The sequence below is a fragment of the Leiobunum rupestre genome, chromosome 6 (assembly GCF_980474605.1).
Source record: "Leiobunum rupestre chromosome 6, qqLeiRupe1.1.hap1, whole genome shotgun sequence".
NCBI lineage: Eukaryota > Metazoa > Arthropoda > Arachnida > Opiliones > Sclerosomatidae > Leiobunum > Leiobunum rupestre.
The window spans coordinates 3,572,407-3,585,976 of NC_143389.1; the positions used below are offsets into that span (position 1 = coordinate 3,572,407).

Here is a 13,570-nt window from a genome sequence, read left to right on the forward strand (position 1 = left end):
GAAAGGGGGAAAACCAAGCATGGACGCGCCCAGGAAAATACCAAGGAGGATAGGAAGGGAGGCGAAGTAGGAGGGATGAACGCGGCAGCATCCTTGTAAGAAGCTTAGCGGCGGGAAAATTTCGGAAAAATGGCGGCTAGACGTAGCGTAGCTGCCGCAATCTTGCCGCCATTCATCCCTCCTACTTCGCCTCCCTTCCTATCCTCCGTGAAAATACCGCGAAAAAGAGTGTATAACTAGGTAAAAGAAAATTCAAAAACTGGAATCTTTCCGATTCTTCATTATTAACTATTCGACAATAAGGATTTTACCACTTATGACGTCAGAGGGGCAATATATTATAATAAAGAAATATATATAAAGACAGCCAAATAACATTTCCCGGAAATACTGTGTTGCGCAGTGCGCCATTATAAGAGCGTTTGATTTTTGATTTCAAGAGAGAAGTGGGCCGATCCCGGATTTACTGCAATACCAGGCCGACCCGTGGCGGAGGTGGAGCAAGCTCCGACCACTCCGCCGCCGTCCAAAAATAAGTTTAATATCTTGGGCCCCGATGGGACCCGTATCAGATATTAAGCTGATAAGAACAGATACTTTTAATTGTTTATTAAAAGATTGTCGTTTTTTACATTTTTACATTTTTCATTTGTTATATATTTGTTCACGGTTTAATTAATTAAATTAGCGCGAACAATCGTTTAAAAAGGATCATGGTATAAAAGTCGAGTAAAGAACTATGTTAAAAATTTAAAAATTAAATTTAAATCATATTTTTCCTTTTTTAATTTCTTTTTCTGGAGTTCTACTCCGTCGTCTTTTGGGATAGTTTTTCAGGAGGTCAGTTATTCTTACGACGAGGTCTTCTGCTGTCCGGGTTAGGCTAATTGAACGTGTGGGGGCTCTGGCATTGATTTTTTCGAGGAGGGCTTGAAGTTCGTTTTTCTTTAGTAGGTTAAGGCCTGGCACCTCGTTATAATTCCAATCTAATGGATCGAATCTTGGTCTGGTTGTGGGGCTGTCATGTTCGTTGGAGTCAGGTTCGCTTTCAGTTTCTGGTTGAGGTTCATGATGTGGTGGCGATTTCAGAGCGTCGGCGAAGGTACAGATTTTGGCTGGAGGATCTACGGTCTTTGGAGAAGGTGTTGCCAAGTAAAAGCTTTCGTTGGAGGTTCTGGAGTCGTTTGATTCGGTAAGTATTACAGGTGAGCGTGATGGTTTTTCTTTCAGGATTTCTTCTCGAGAGATGGCATTGGTAAGTATCACCCCCAAGGGAGCAGTTGTCGAGTTACTGGGAGCTGGGATGACTTCTCCGTTGGACTCTGGGGGCTGGCGATTCTTGGACTTCTTTTTCGGACAATCCCGAACCTGATGAGTGTCTTTATGGCAAAAGAAACACATTCTCTGGACGCCTCGGTAAGTGATCTGAATGCGATGCCCATTGATGGTCATCAGGTTCGGGATTGGACCCTTGACTTTAACTTGCAGCCGCCTTGTTCCGGTTCGGACATCTTTTAAAGCGCCGCCCTGGTAAGTCTCCCAAGATTCTGCGATGACGTCGCAGCTTGATCGTAGCCATTTTTTAAATATAGCCAACTCCCACCAACTCGGCGCATCCTTCACAGTGATATACGCCACTGGGTCGACTACACCGATGACATCCAGTTGTTTGTCACCCACGACGATTCCGCTGTCAACGGCTCGCTGAAAACTAGCTGCATCTCGAAAGGTGATCTGAGCTTCGGTCTTGGAGACCAATTGGAAGACGGTAACATTCTTCACTTCGACGTGGTTAAACAAAGCTTTTGCTACGTCTTCCACGTCAACTCCGTCGAATTTAACTCTGGCTGAAGCGGCCTTGAGAGCTGAAGCTGAAGCCAAAGCTGGAACCGGAACTTGCTGGTTCAGGATCGTCGGTAGCGCAGGAGGCATGATGCCTCTCTCCGAGGTCATCGGAATCGCTGGAGGACTTCTGGAATCGCTGGGAAGCGATCCCTTTCGTGGTGGATCCAAGATTGTGGATTTCAGGAACAGACGGACCGGAACAGGATCAGCAGGAGACTGGAGCGGCAGTGCAGGTAAGTAAACTTCCCAATACAGGTAAATACGGTTCCCGGCCTTTGGCTTCGAAAAAAGGAGCAAACAGATACTACACTTTGATCTTAGCCAAAAGGCCGAGAAGCGATAACCCGCTAGGAGCCGTCACTGTTTAACAAAGTAAAAAGAGAGAATTCGAGCATTTCAAATATTTCATAATAACGTCACCGAATGTTGGTCCTGGTGGGAGATGACAACGTTTGTAGCCATCGCGCGAACAAAGGAGAAGACGATATCTTGAATCCGTGAAATAGAGGTACACCGCCAGGCCCGGACTGGCACTTTTGGGGTCATCGGCTAGAGACAGTAGAGTGGGCCACTTTACCGGGCCGTATGGAAAAAAAATCTAAATGGTGGTTTATAGGACCATAAATAACGTATTAAGTGTACTAGATTCTACGTGAAACGTCAAACGCGTTTAAATGACCATTTAGGAAAAATTTATTATAAGCGAATAGAGCGTTCTATAAAAGTGGACCATAACCGGTCACTTTTCATACAGACTATAGAGCTGGTTCAGCAGGACTAACAACTTTTGTTATTCTTTGGTTTAAGAGAATTCGGCTTATGTCCTGTCTTTATATGAATATTTTAGAGACGTACCTTTTAGGAGTTGTAGGAGGCACCCTAGGTGTTGAAGTATGTTTGGGGTTAAGGATATTTTCATGATCTAAGTTTCATCTTAAACACGTGGATTTGGGACTAGTATTTTCTAGAATTTTGCTTATTTGCCATCATACATTTATTACAAAAATCATTTAAAATAAGAAAAAAGGCGCGGAAAGCAAAGCCGGAAATATGTGAAGCCTAGGCTAGCAACTACGCTACTAATAAAAATTGACTGCTCTCAATTTCTTACGGGTTTGCCAGATAAATATATTTCTCTAAGACGAAAAACCGGCCAAACCTTCACCTCCTCCGAACTCCAAAGGGGGAAAGCACACCACACCAATTTTATAGATTCGTAAACGCGCCTTCCCAATCGACCGCCATCACCTTACAGTCTACGGGGAGGGTGATGAAAAAACTGGTTTGGGGGGGGGGGGGGATGAAATTTCTGCGGTAAAGGGCTTGCTCGTTGGTTGTCTGTACGATAATATCGGCGCCCAGTAAACGTTTCTAAAAAGAGTGTATAGAACGTTCTATTGGAGCCGCATGCAGCCGGTGGCCCTCGGCGATCACCAACCTACCAGGACCTGGCTAGTCGCGGCTTGTCCACCGCTATCAATTACACTCTAGCGGCAACGGCCATATCACGCTGAATACACCGGTTCTCGTCTGATCACCGAAGTTAAGCAGCGTCGAGCGCGGTCAGTACTTGGGAGGGAGACCACCTGGGAACACCGCGTGCCGTTGGCTACTCATTTATTTTCGCGGGATGGGATTTGCGTCTTTTAACAGGAAAATACCTTCATCCTATCATTTTGACGCTGCTTTTTTATGCAATTAAAAGTTCGCCCAGACGATAATATTATTTCGGTCAACTCTTGGCCTTTTTTTAACAACTGGCAGCATCTTTCCGTGAATAAAATACATGTTAGTATCAAAATTGAACAAAATAAAATGGCGAGAAAATTGGTTTTCATTTTATTCTACTTAAGGCTTGTACTTAAAATAGTACTAACTTACTTACTTACTTACTTACTTACTTACTTACTAACTAACTAACTAACTAACTAACTAACTAACTAACTAACTAATTAACTAACTAACTAACTAACTAACTAATTAACTAACTAACTAACTAACTAACTAACTAACGTTTATCTCTAAACAAAAACATTTCCGCGGTAAAATCCACTCTGAAATGGCCTTTTCTGGTTTTGGAATGAAGTCCAAAGTTAAAATTTTATTAACAAATTCTAATTGTGAAATATATTTTTTGTTCTAAATTTTAATCTTAAATGTAATTTAAATAGTTGAATCTAAAAAAGGACTTTTGGAAAATGTTTTATAGAAGGTTTTATCATGGGACAGCCGCATGGATTAGGGGAGTAACCCAAAAATACAAAATATCAAAACAAACCACGAAATTAAATAATAAAACGGAGACAGAGATATATTTTTTAAACAAAATAATATAGCTAACTTTTATCTATTAATTGTTTTAGGTGATGTAGTTTATGTAAAATATAAAAATGAACCTTGGCACAATATAAATTTAATGTCATGTTTTATTGATACTTAGAAAAAGTAACAAACATTTCAAAATTCAGATCTTTGAGATCATTATTAAAAAAATATAACATTTTAAATCCGAACTCCTCTATAAATATTAAAATTATAAATTCCTAATCTACTTTAACAAAAGATATATCATATTAAGTTTAATACTATTAATGTTAGGAATAATCATGACTTTGAGATAAATAGAACAAAAATGTTTAATTCCAAATATAGTTAATTATAGAGCAATATATAATAAATGATTTTGTACTTACCAAAAATAAGCCTTGCCACTTTATATCTTGGTAATGTAGCTGCCGCGGGCGGCGGGCCCCCGGCGGCGACTCACTGTCCACGGAAGACGGGAAGAGAGAAAAAATGGAGAGGGGCTTATTTCGTGTTTTCTCTTTACGCGGAACATCTTGGCTGGAACCCAATGACCTAAAAATGAGGGGCGCGCTGTCTCTACCCACCATACCGAAACCCGCGAATTTACGTTATGAAAACCGGTTCCTTCAGCCAACCACTTAGAACATGCACGATTTACGAACCTTGGGTTACGAATAAAACCACAGGAATAACACAGAACAACCTCTTTTCGCGCCTTTATTTTACCCCTCTTACTTGCCTCCCGCTCGTCGGCCATTGCCTCTGCCCTAAACGGGGAGTCTAGCATCCACTCCTTGGGTATCCATAATGGAGGAGAGGACTGAAAGGGGGAAAACCAAGCATGGACGCGCCCAGGAAAATACCAAGGAGGATAGGAAGGGAGGCGAAGTAGGAGGGATGAACGCGGCAGCATCCTTGTAAGAAGCTTAGCGGCGGGAAAATTTCGGAAAAATGGCGGCTAGACGTAGCGTAGCTGCCGCAATCTTGCCGCCATTCATCCCTCCTACTTCGCCTCCCTTCCTATCCTCCGTGAAAATACCGCGAAAAAGAGTGTATAACTAGGTAAAAGAAAATTCAAAAACTGGAATCTTTCCGATTCTTCATTATTAACTATTCGACAATAAGGATTTTACCACTTATGACGTCAGAGGGGCAATATATTATAATAAAGAAATATATATAAAGACAGCCAAATAACATTTCCCGGAAATACTGTGTTGCGCAGTGCGCCATTATAAGAGCGTTTGATTTTTGATTTCAAGAGAGAAGTGGGCCGATCCCGGATTTACTGCAATACCAGGCCGACCCGTGGCGGAGGTGGAGCAAGCTCCGACCACTCCGCCGCCGTCCAAAAATAAGTTTAATATCTTGGGCCCCGATGGGACCCGTATCAGATATTAAGCTGATAAGAACAGATACTGAAATAGTTTATTAAAGAAAAGCACATATACATGAACAGATCCTCATATGGATTCTGAACACAAATTGATTAAAGAAATTTACATATTTACATTTAATTGATAAATTTTGAAAAGTTAATATTTGCATAGACTATTTTTAACAACAAGTTCTTATTTTTCAAGGTAAGTTTAAACTTTTAAATTTAAATTTTTACTTTTTATATATTTTTTTTATTTTTCAGGTGCGTCTTTAGGTACCCTCAAATAATTTTCAGATACATTTAATTTGCATTTTCTATTTTACAGGTACGTTTGTGTAACATTTTCCAGGTACGTTTATATCATATTTGCCAGGTACGTGTAATATTTTGAACATTTTGTATTTCAGGTACTTTTATTTTAATAACATTTATTAAATTTCAGGTAAGTTAAGCTAAGTAAAATTTTTTTTCCAGGTACTTTCATTTTAATAACATTTTATAATTTCAGGTACGTTAGGCTAAGTTAATTAATTTTCCAGGTAAGTTTAAATTCTTTAAATTTTTATTGCAGGTACGATTTTATTTTATTTTATTTTTTAAACATTTTTCAGTTACGTGGATTTAATCCTTTGTTATACATTGTTTATGTTATTTGTACTATGGGTTTGTCTATAATTAAAGACTTTTACAACTTTACGCGTTAAAAGCTAAAAAAGTAGTTTAATTGTGTCATCACGAATTGCAAAAAAAGGTTTTACAGGGTTATGCCAGTATTCTTCAAATTTGTCTCGTGAGAGACGTAATTTATCTGCCCGTGCCCTCATAGCCATATGGAGGCGAACGCGTTCTAATACGACGAGTGCAGTGTCACGTTTTTTTTCAAAAATTAAGCGGTTTCTCGCTTTCCATATCTGGAAGTTGATTTCCGCCAACAATACTAGTGTTGCGTGTATCAGTGACACGGGAACCGGAAGGGGTACGAAGTGGCACACAGTCTGCCACGAGATAAACTTAACTCCCAAGAACTCGCGGACACGGTTTCTGAGGAGTTTTGCTATGTCGCAGTCGTATAACAGGTGCTGGATGGTCTCATTTTTGGGACAGAACGGACATGAGCGAGTAGCGCACATGTTGCGGTCGTATAGAACGTCACGAACCGGGACAACTTCGTGGAATACTTTGTACGCGAAATCGCGACGAGAACCGGTAAGTGCTTTGTTGGAAAGTCGGCTAAAAGCCGTTTTCCACTTGACGTGCGGCTGAAGCGTAAATATCCGTGGTACAACTGGTCTCTGGAGAAGAGCTTTCACACTCTTGTTAGAAATCTTGAGAAGATCAGTGTCGGGTTTTGACTTCAAAACCAAAGCCGCCGTTGTTTTTGAAGGTACATAATTTGGATGAACGTCGCGAGCGTGCATAGCGGACACGTCCCAAGGTACTTTAAAAATTGTCTTTGAACTCGTGGAAAGGTGGAATGAAACTGTGGCGCTAACTGGATGGTCCTTCGCTGCTAAGCACGACGAATACCGGGTCAAGGCGAGAGCGTGAAGCTCGTTTTCGAGGAGCGGAACCCCGAGGCCGCCATCGTTACAGTCGAGGCAAAGAGTTTGCCGCGCGATAAGTTCTTGCTTGTCTCCCCAAACGAATGAGAAAATCTTCCTGTTGACTGTTGCAATCGTGGCAGGCGAGAAAACCACGAGAGGAACTGGGTAAGTCAATTTTGGTAGGGCGATTTGCTTGATGAGTTGGACGCGGGTGCGGAAACAAAAAGTGTTGTCCGCCCACGCGTCCAAAGAAGTTGAGAATTTCTCAACAAAGCGAGTCTCGTTACTATGGGCTACTCCGTGGGCTGAGAACAGTACACCTAGGATTTTCACTGGTTCTGTGGTTTCCTTTATTGGTAACGTCGCGGGAATCAACTCGAGGGCTTTGCCACCGATTCGAGCAAGTTGGCTCTTGGTGGCGTTTAACTTGCTGCCGGAGACAGCGCAAAAGTCGTCGAGGAGCCGTAGCGTACCCCGAACCGAAGCGATGTCCTCCAACATGAAATTGGCGTCGTCCGCGTGAGCGGCATAAATTTGTTGACTAGAGACGGCCGTTCCCGGGCAGTGGAGGCCACGAATGTCCAGACTGTGGCTCGCTGCAAAGAGGAGTGGCTCCAGAGCGAGGCAGAACAGGCTGGGTGATAGGGGACAGCCTTGACGAACGCCCCTTTTGATCTGGAATGGTTCCGACGGATGCGAGTTGATGGTAAGTTGACTAATGTTTTTTTCGTACATATTTTTCAGGATGCTGACGAAACGCTGACCGAAGCCGAAACGCGCGAGAGTCTGCCAGAGAAACTGGTGATTAACGCGGTCGAAGGCTTTTTCGAAGTCTACAGCGAGAAGGAAGCCGCAACGATCCCGCTCGGTGTAATCCACAAGGATATCTCGGAGCATAACAAGGTTAAATAGCGGCTGACGCCCTCTAACCCCGCAAGTCTGGTTAGTGCCAATGATGGTGCCGGTGACTTTGGATGAACGCGAGTCGAGGATCTTAGCGAACAGTTTTCTGTCCGTGTTTATTTTCGTAATAGGCCGCCACGCGGAAGGGGAGGCTTTGTTGTCCGTGTCTTTACAGATTAAGACGACGTGGCCTTCGCGAAATGTTTCTGGGAATGGCTCTCCGTTCAGGAGATCAGATACTACACTTTGATCTTAGCCAAAAGGCCGAGAAGCGATAACCCGCTAGGAGCCGTCACTGTTTAACAAAGTAAAAAGAGAGAATTCGAGCATTTCAAATATTTCATAATTACGTCACCGAATGTTGGTCCTGGTGGGAGATGACAACGTTTGTAGCCATCGCGCGAACAAAGGAGAAGACGATATCTTGAATCCGTGAAATAGAGGTACACCGCCAGGCCCGGACTGGCACTTTTGGGGTCATCGGCTAGAGACAGTAGAGTGGGCCACTTTACCGGGCCGTATGGAAAAAAAATCTAAATGGTGGTTTATAGGACCATAAATAACGTATTAAGTGTACTAGATTCTACGTGAAACGTCAAACGCGTTTAAATGACCATTTAGGAAAAATTTATTATAAGCGAATAGAGCGTTCTATAAAAGTGGACCATAACCGGTCACTTTTCATACAGACTATAGAGCTGGTTCAGCAGGACTAACAACTTTTGTTATTCTTTGGTTTAAGAGAATTCGGCTTATGTCCTGTCTTTATATGAATATTTTAGAGACGTACCTTTTAGGAGTTGTAGGAGGCACCCTAGGTGTTGAAGTATGTTTGGGGTTAAGGATATTTTCATGATCTAAGTTTCATCTTAAACACGTGGATTTGGGACTAGTATTTTCTAGAATTTTGCTTATTTGCCATCATACATTTATTTCAAAAATCATTTAAAATAAGAAAAAAGGCGCGGAAAGCAAAGCCGGAAATATGTGAAGCCTAGGCTAGCAACTACGCTACTAATAAAAATTGACTGCTCTCAATTTCTTACGGGTTTGCCAGATAAATATATTTCTCTAAGACGAAAAACCGGCCAAACCTTCACCTCCTCCGAACTCCAAAGGGGGAAAGCACACCACACCAATTTTATAGATTCGTAAACGCGCCTTCCCAATCGACCGCCATCACCTTACAGTCTACGGGGAGGGTGATGAAAAAACTGGTTTGGGGGGGGGGGGATGAAATTTCTGCGGTAAAGGGCTTGCTCGTTGGTTGTCTGTACGATAATATCGGCGCCCAGTAAACGTTTCTAAAAAGAGTGTATAGAACGTTCTATTGGAGCCGCATGCAGCCGGTGGCCCTCGGCGATCACCAACCTACCAGGACCTGGCTAGTCGCGGCTTGTCCACCGCTATCAATTACACTCTAGCGGCAACGGCCATATCACGCTGAATACACCGGTTCTCGTCTGATCACCGAAGTTAAGCAGCGTCGAGCGCGGTCAGTACTTGGGAGGGAGACCACCTGGGAACACCGCGTGCCGTTGGCTACTCATTTATTTTCGCGGGATGGGATTTGCGTCTTTTAACAGGAAAATACCTTCATCCTATCATTTTGACGCTGCTTTTTTATGCAATTAAAAGTTCGCCCAGACGATAATATTATTTCGGTCAACTCTTGGCCTTTTTTTAACAACTGGCAGCATCTTTCCGTGAATAAAATACATGTTAGTATCAAAATTGAACAAAATAAAATGGCGAGAAAATTGGTTTTCATTTTATTCTACTTAAGGCTTGTACTTAAAATAGTACTAACTTACTTACTTACTTACTTACTTACTTACTTACTAACTAACTAACTAACTAACTAACTAACTAATTAACTAACTAACTAATTAACTAACTAACTAACTAACTAACTAACTAACGTTTATCTCTAAACAAAAACATTTCCGCGGTAAAATCCACTCTGAAATGGCCTTTTCTGGTTTTGGAATGAAGTCCAAAGTTAAAATTTTATTAACAAATTCTAATTGTGAAATATATTTTTTGTTCTAAATTTTAATCTTAAATGTAATTTAAATAGTTGAATCTAAAAAAGGACTTTTGGAAAATGTTTTATAGAAGGTTTTATCATGGGACAGCCGCATGGATTAGGGGAGTAACCCAAAAATACAAAATATCAAAACAAACCACGAAATTAAATAATAAAACGGAGACAGAGATATATTTTTTAAACAAAATAATATAGCTAACTTTTATCTATTAATTGTTTTAGGTGATGTAGTTTATGTAAAATATAAAAATGAACCTTGGCACAATATAAATTTAATGTCATGTTTTATTGATACTTAGAAAAAGTAACAAACATTTCAAAAGTCAGATCTTTGAGATCATTATTAAAAAAATATAACATTTTAAATCCGAACTCCTCTATAAATATTAAAATTATAAATTCCTAATCTACTTTAACAAAAGATATATCATATTAAGTTTAATACTATTAATGTTAGGAATAATCATGACTTTGAGATAAATAGAACAAAAATGTTTAATTCCAAATATAGTTAATTATAGAGCAATATATAATAAATGATTTTGTACTTACCAAAAATAAGCCTTGCCACTTTATATCTTGGTAATGTAGCTGCCGCGGGCGGCGGGCCCCCGGCGGCGACTCACTGTCCACGGAAGACGGGAAGAGAGAAAAAATGGAGAGGGGCTTATTTCGTGTTTTCTCTTTACGCGGAACATCTTGGCTGGAACCCAATGACCTAAAAATGAGGGGCGCGCTGTCTCTACCCACCATACCGAAACCCGCGAATTTACGTTATGAAAACCGGTTCCTTCAGCCAACCACTTAGAACATGCACGATTTACGAACCTTGGGTTACGAATAAAACCACAGGAATAACACAGAACAACCTCTTTTCGCGCCTTTATTTTACCCCTCTTACTTGCCTCCCGCTCGTCGGCCATTGCCTCTGCCCTAAACGGGGAGTCTAGCATCCACTCCTTGGGTATCCATAATGGAGGAGAGGACTGAAAGGGGGAAAACCAAGCATGGACGCGCCCAGGAAAATACCAAGGAGGATAGGAAGGGAGGCGAAGTAGGAGGGATGAACGCGGCAGCATCCTTGTAAGAAGCTTAGCGGCGGGAAAATTTCGGAAAAATGGCGGCTAGACGTAGCGTAGCTGCCGCAATCTTGCCGCCATTCATCCCTCCTACTTCGCCTCCCTTCCTATCCTCCGTGAAAATACCGCGAAAAAGAGTGTATAACTAGGTAAAAGAAAATTCAAAAACTGGAATCTTTCCGATTCTTCATTATTAACTATTCGACAATAAGGATTTTACCACTTATGACGTCAGAGGGGCAATATATTATAATAAAGAAATATATATAAAGACAGCCAAATAACATTTCCCGGAAATACTGTGTTGCGCAGTGCGCCATTATAAGAGCGTTTGATTTTTGATTTCAAGAGAGAAGTGGGCCGATCCCGGATTTACTGCAATACCAGGCCGACCCGTGGCGGAGGTGGAGCAAGCTCCGACCACTCCGCCGCCGTCCAAAAATAAGTTTAATATCTTGGGCCCCGATGGGACCCGTATCAGATATTAAGCTGATAAGAACAGATACTTTTAATTGTTTATTAAAAGCTTCGTTTGATTTTACATATTTACATTTTTACATTTGTTATATTTGTTCGCGTTTTTAATTAGTTAAATTAGCGCGAACAAAGTCGGATAAGCTAAAAAAATCAAGTATTTACATTTTCTAATTTCTAGGAGTGTCCAAGTTCATATACGATCAAGGTAAGTATTTGTTTTCTTTTTTTCTATTTTTTCAGGTTTTAAAACATTTGAGTAAAATTAAAAAATTCAGTATGTAACGTAATCTGCGTAAAGATCTTGCTCCGGTGTGGTTTTGGTGGCGCTAGCGAATGTCTTCTCAACGTCTTCTGTCTTGCCTTTCTTTATTGATTTCCCTGGAGAGTTGGTCATTCGTCTTTTGGAGAATTTTTCCTGTTCCTTGTTCATCAGCGCGAAATACACTTGTTTCCTGCGGTCGCCTATTGTTTCGGTAGTCTCGAGGAATTCCCTAAAATCTCGTAGTTCTGCCTGTGAATAGTTCTTTAATTTCTCTAGTTGTTGCGGATGGACATATGTACTGTTGCTGCGTTTCTTGGGCTGGGGTTCCTGGTGGTCGCTGGGTGGGTCCGCCAATTCCGCTGATACCGTTGCGAGCTCTTGCTCCTTGGGTGCCACAATCTTTTCTTGGGTTTCCAAGCTTTCCCCTTCCTGGACGTGCTCGGACCTCTCGGTTGCTTCCTTTCTGGCCTTTTTTGCCTCGCATGCGGACGCCGTATGTCCCTCCTGGTCGCAGAAGAAACACTTCTTCACGACCCCTTGGTAATATACTAGCGCTCGGCTACGCCCAAAAAAAACAACATTGGGTATTTGTTTCTCAATTTTAATTTTTACCGATCTGTCTCCATTTTTGAGTCCTTTCAGTTGAGGGTACTCGTCCAGACGGTGAGCTTTAATGGTTCCATACTGTCTCATGGTGGTGAGGACAGAGTCCCATTGGATCCAGCGAGGTAGGTTTTTTATGGTAACCCAGACGCCGTCATCTTCGACGCTGGTGAGTCGGCAAGGTTTATCGTTGATAACGAGGTCATTGTAGGAGAGAGCCTGTTGCAGGAAGGCCAGGGTTGTAAAAGTTATTAAAAACTTGTCTTTACCAAGAGGTTGTAGCGTGTCAAGGCAGTCACTGCCGAGCTTATCGTGGAAGGTCCGAGCGACGTCCAGGAATCCAGCGTCGACCTGAAGGTGAGCAGTGCGTTTTTTCACCTCCATAGCCATGATGGCTATGGGAGGATCGTCGGATGAAGGCAAGTCCCAGGAAGGAACAGCGTCAAGCAGCAGTGGCAGGAAACAGCCAAGTCAGGATACAGCGTGGAGACCAGGATCAGCAGCGACAGGTAAGTGTCAGCAGGACCAGGACCAGGAACAGCAGCGGAAACAGGACCAGCAGAGGAACCGGAAACAGCAGCGGCAGAAACAGGAACAGGAACAGAGACGTCAGAGTACCGGCAGGTAAGTCAGCATCGCAGGAACAGGCTGAGAAGCGTAAACGTCGCTTAACGGCCTTTCGGCCAAGATTTCAGCGAAATAGCTGGGAACAGATACTACACTTTGATCTTAGCCAAAAGGCCGAGAAGCGATAACCCGCTAGGAGCCGTCACTGTTTAACAAAGTAAAAAGAGAGAATTCGAGCATTTCAAATATTTCATAATTACGTCACCGAATGTTGGTCCTGGTGGGAGATGACAACGTTTGTAGCCATCGCGCGAACAAAGGAGAAGACGATATCTTGAATCCGTGAAATAGAGGTACACCGCCAGGCCCGGACTGGCACTTTTGGGGTCATCGGCTAGAGACAGTAGAGTGGGCCACTTTACCGGGCCGTATGGAAAAAAAATCTAAATGGTGGTTTATAGGACCATAAATAACGTATTAAGTGTACTAGATTCTACGTGAAACGTCAAACGCGTTTAAATGACCATTTAGGAAAAATTTATTATAAGCGAA

At 42.1% G+C, this 13,570-nt stretch overlaps 3 non-coding genes and 5 pseudogenes across 3 annotated transcripts; 2 read left to right on the plus strand and 6 right to left on the minus strand.

Moving 5' to 3' along the window:
* Window positions 1-441: 441 nt before the first annotated feature.
* LOC149938217 (U2 spliceosomal RNA) lies at window positions 442-619 on the minus strand (annotated as a pseudogene).
* A 1,458-nt stretch (window positions 620-2,077) lies between these two features.
* LOC149938218 (U2 spliceosomal RNA) lies at window positions 2,078-2,186 on the minus strand (annotated as a pseudogene).
* Window positions 2,187-3,337: 1,151 nt separating this feature from the next.
* Window positions 3,338-3,456, plus strand: LOC149938219 (5S ribosomal RNA). The gene has a single exon (XR_016481936.1). It is a non-coding gene; the product is annotated as a 5S ribosomal RNA (ribosomal RNA).
* A 1,959-nt stretch (window positions 3,457-5,415) lies between these two features.
* LOC149938220 (U2 spliceosomal RNA) lies at window positions 5,416-5,598 on the minus strand. Its single transcript, XR_016481687.1, has one exon. It is a non-coding gene; the product is annotated as a U2 spliceosomal RNA (small nuclear RNA).
* A 2,580-nt stretch (window positions 5,599-8,178) lies between these two features.
* On the minus strand, window positions 8,179-8,256 carry LOC149938221 (U2 spliceosomal RNA; annotated as a pseudogene).
* Window positions 8,257-9,405: 1,149 nt separating this feature from the next.
* LOC149938222 (5S ribosomal RNA) lies at window positions 9,406-9,524 on the plus strand. Its single transcript, XR_016481937.1, has one exon. It is a non-coding gene; the product is annotated as a 5S ribosomal RNA (ribosomal RNA).
* A 1,935-nt stretch (window positions 9,525-11,459) lies between these two features.
* LOC149938223 (U2 spliceosomal RNA) lies at window positions 11,460-11,639 on the minus strand (annotated as a pseudogene).
* A 1,421-nt stretch (window positions 11,640-13,060) lies between these two features.
* On the minus strand, window positions 13,061-13,204 carry LOC149938224 (U2 spliceosomal RNA; annotated as a pseudogene).
* Between the last annotated feature and the right edge of the window lie 366 nt (window positions 13,205-13,570).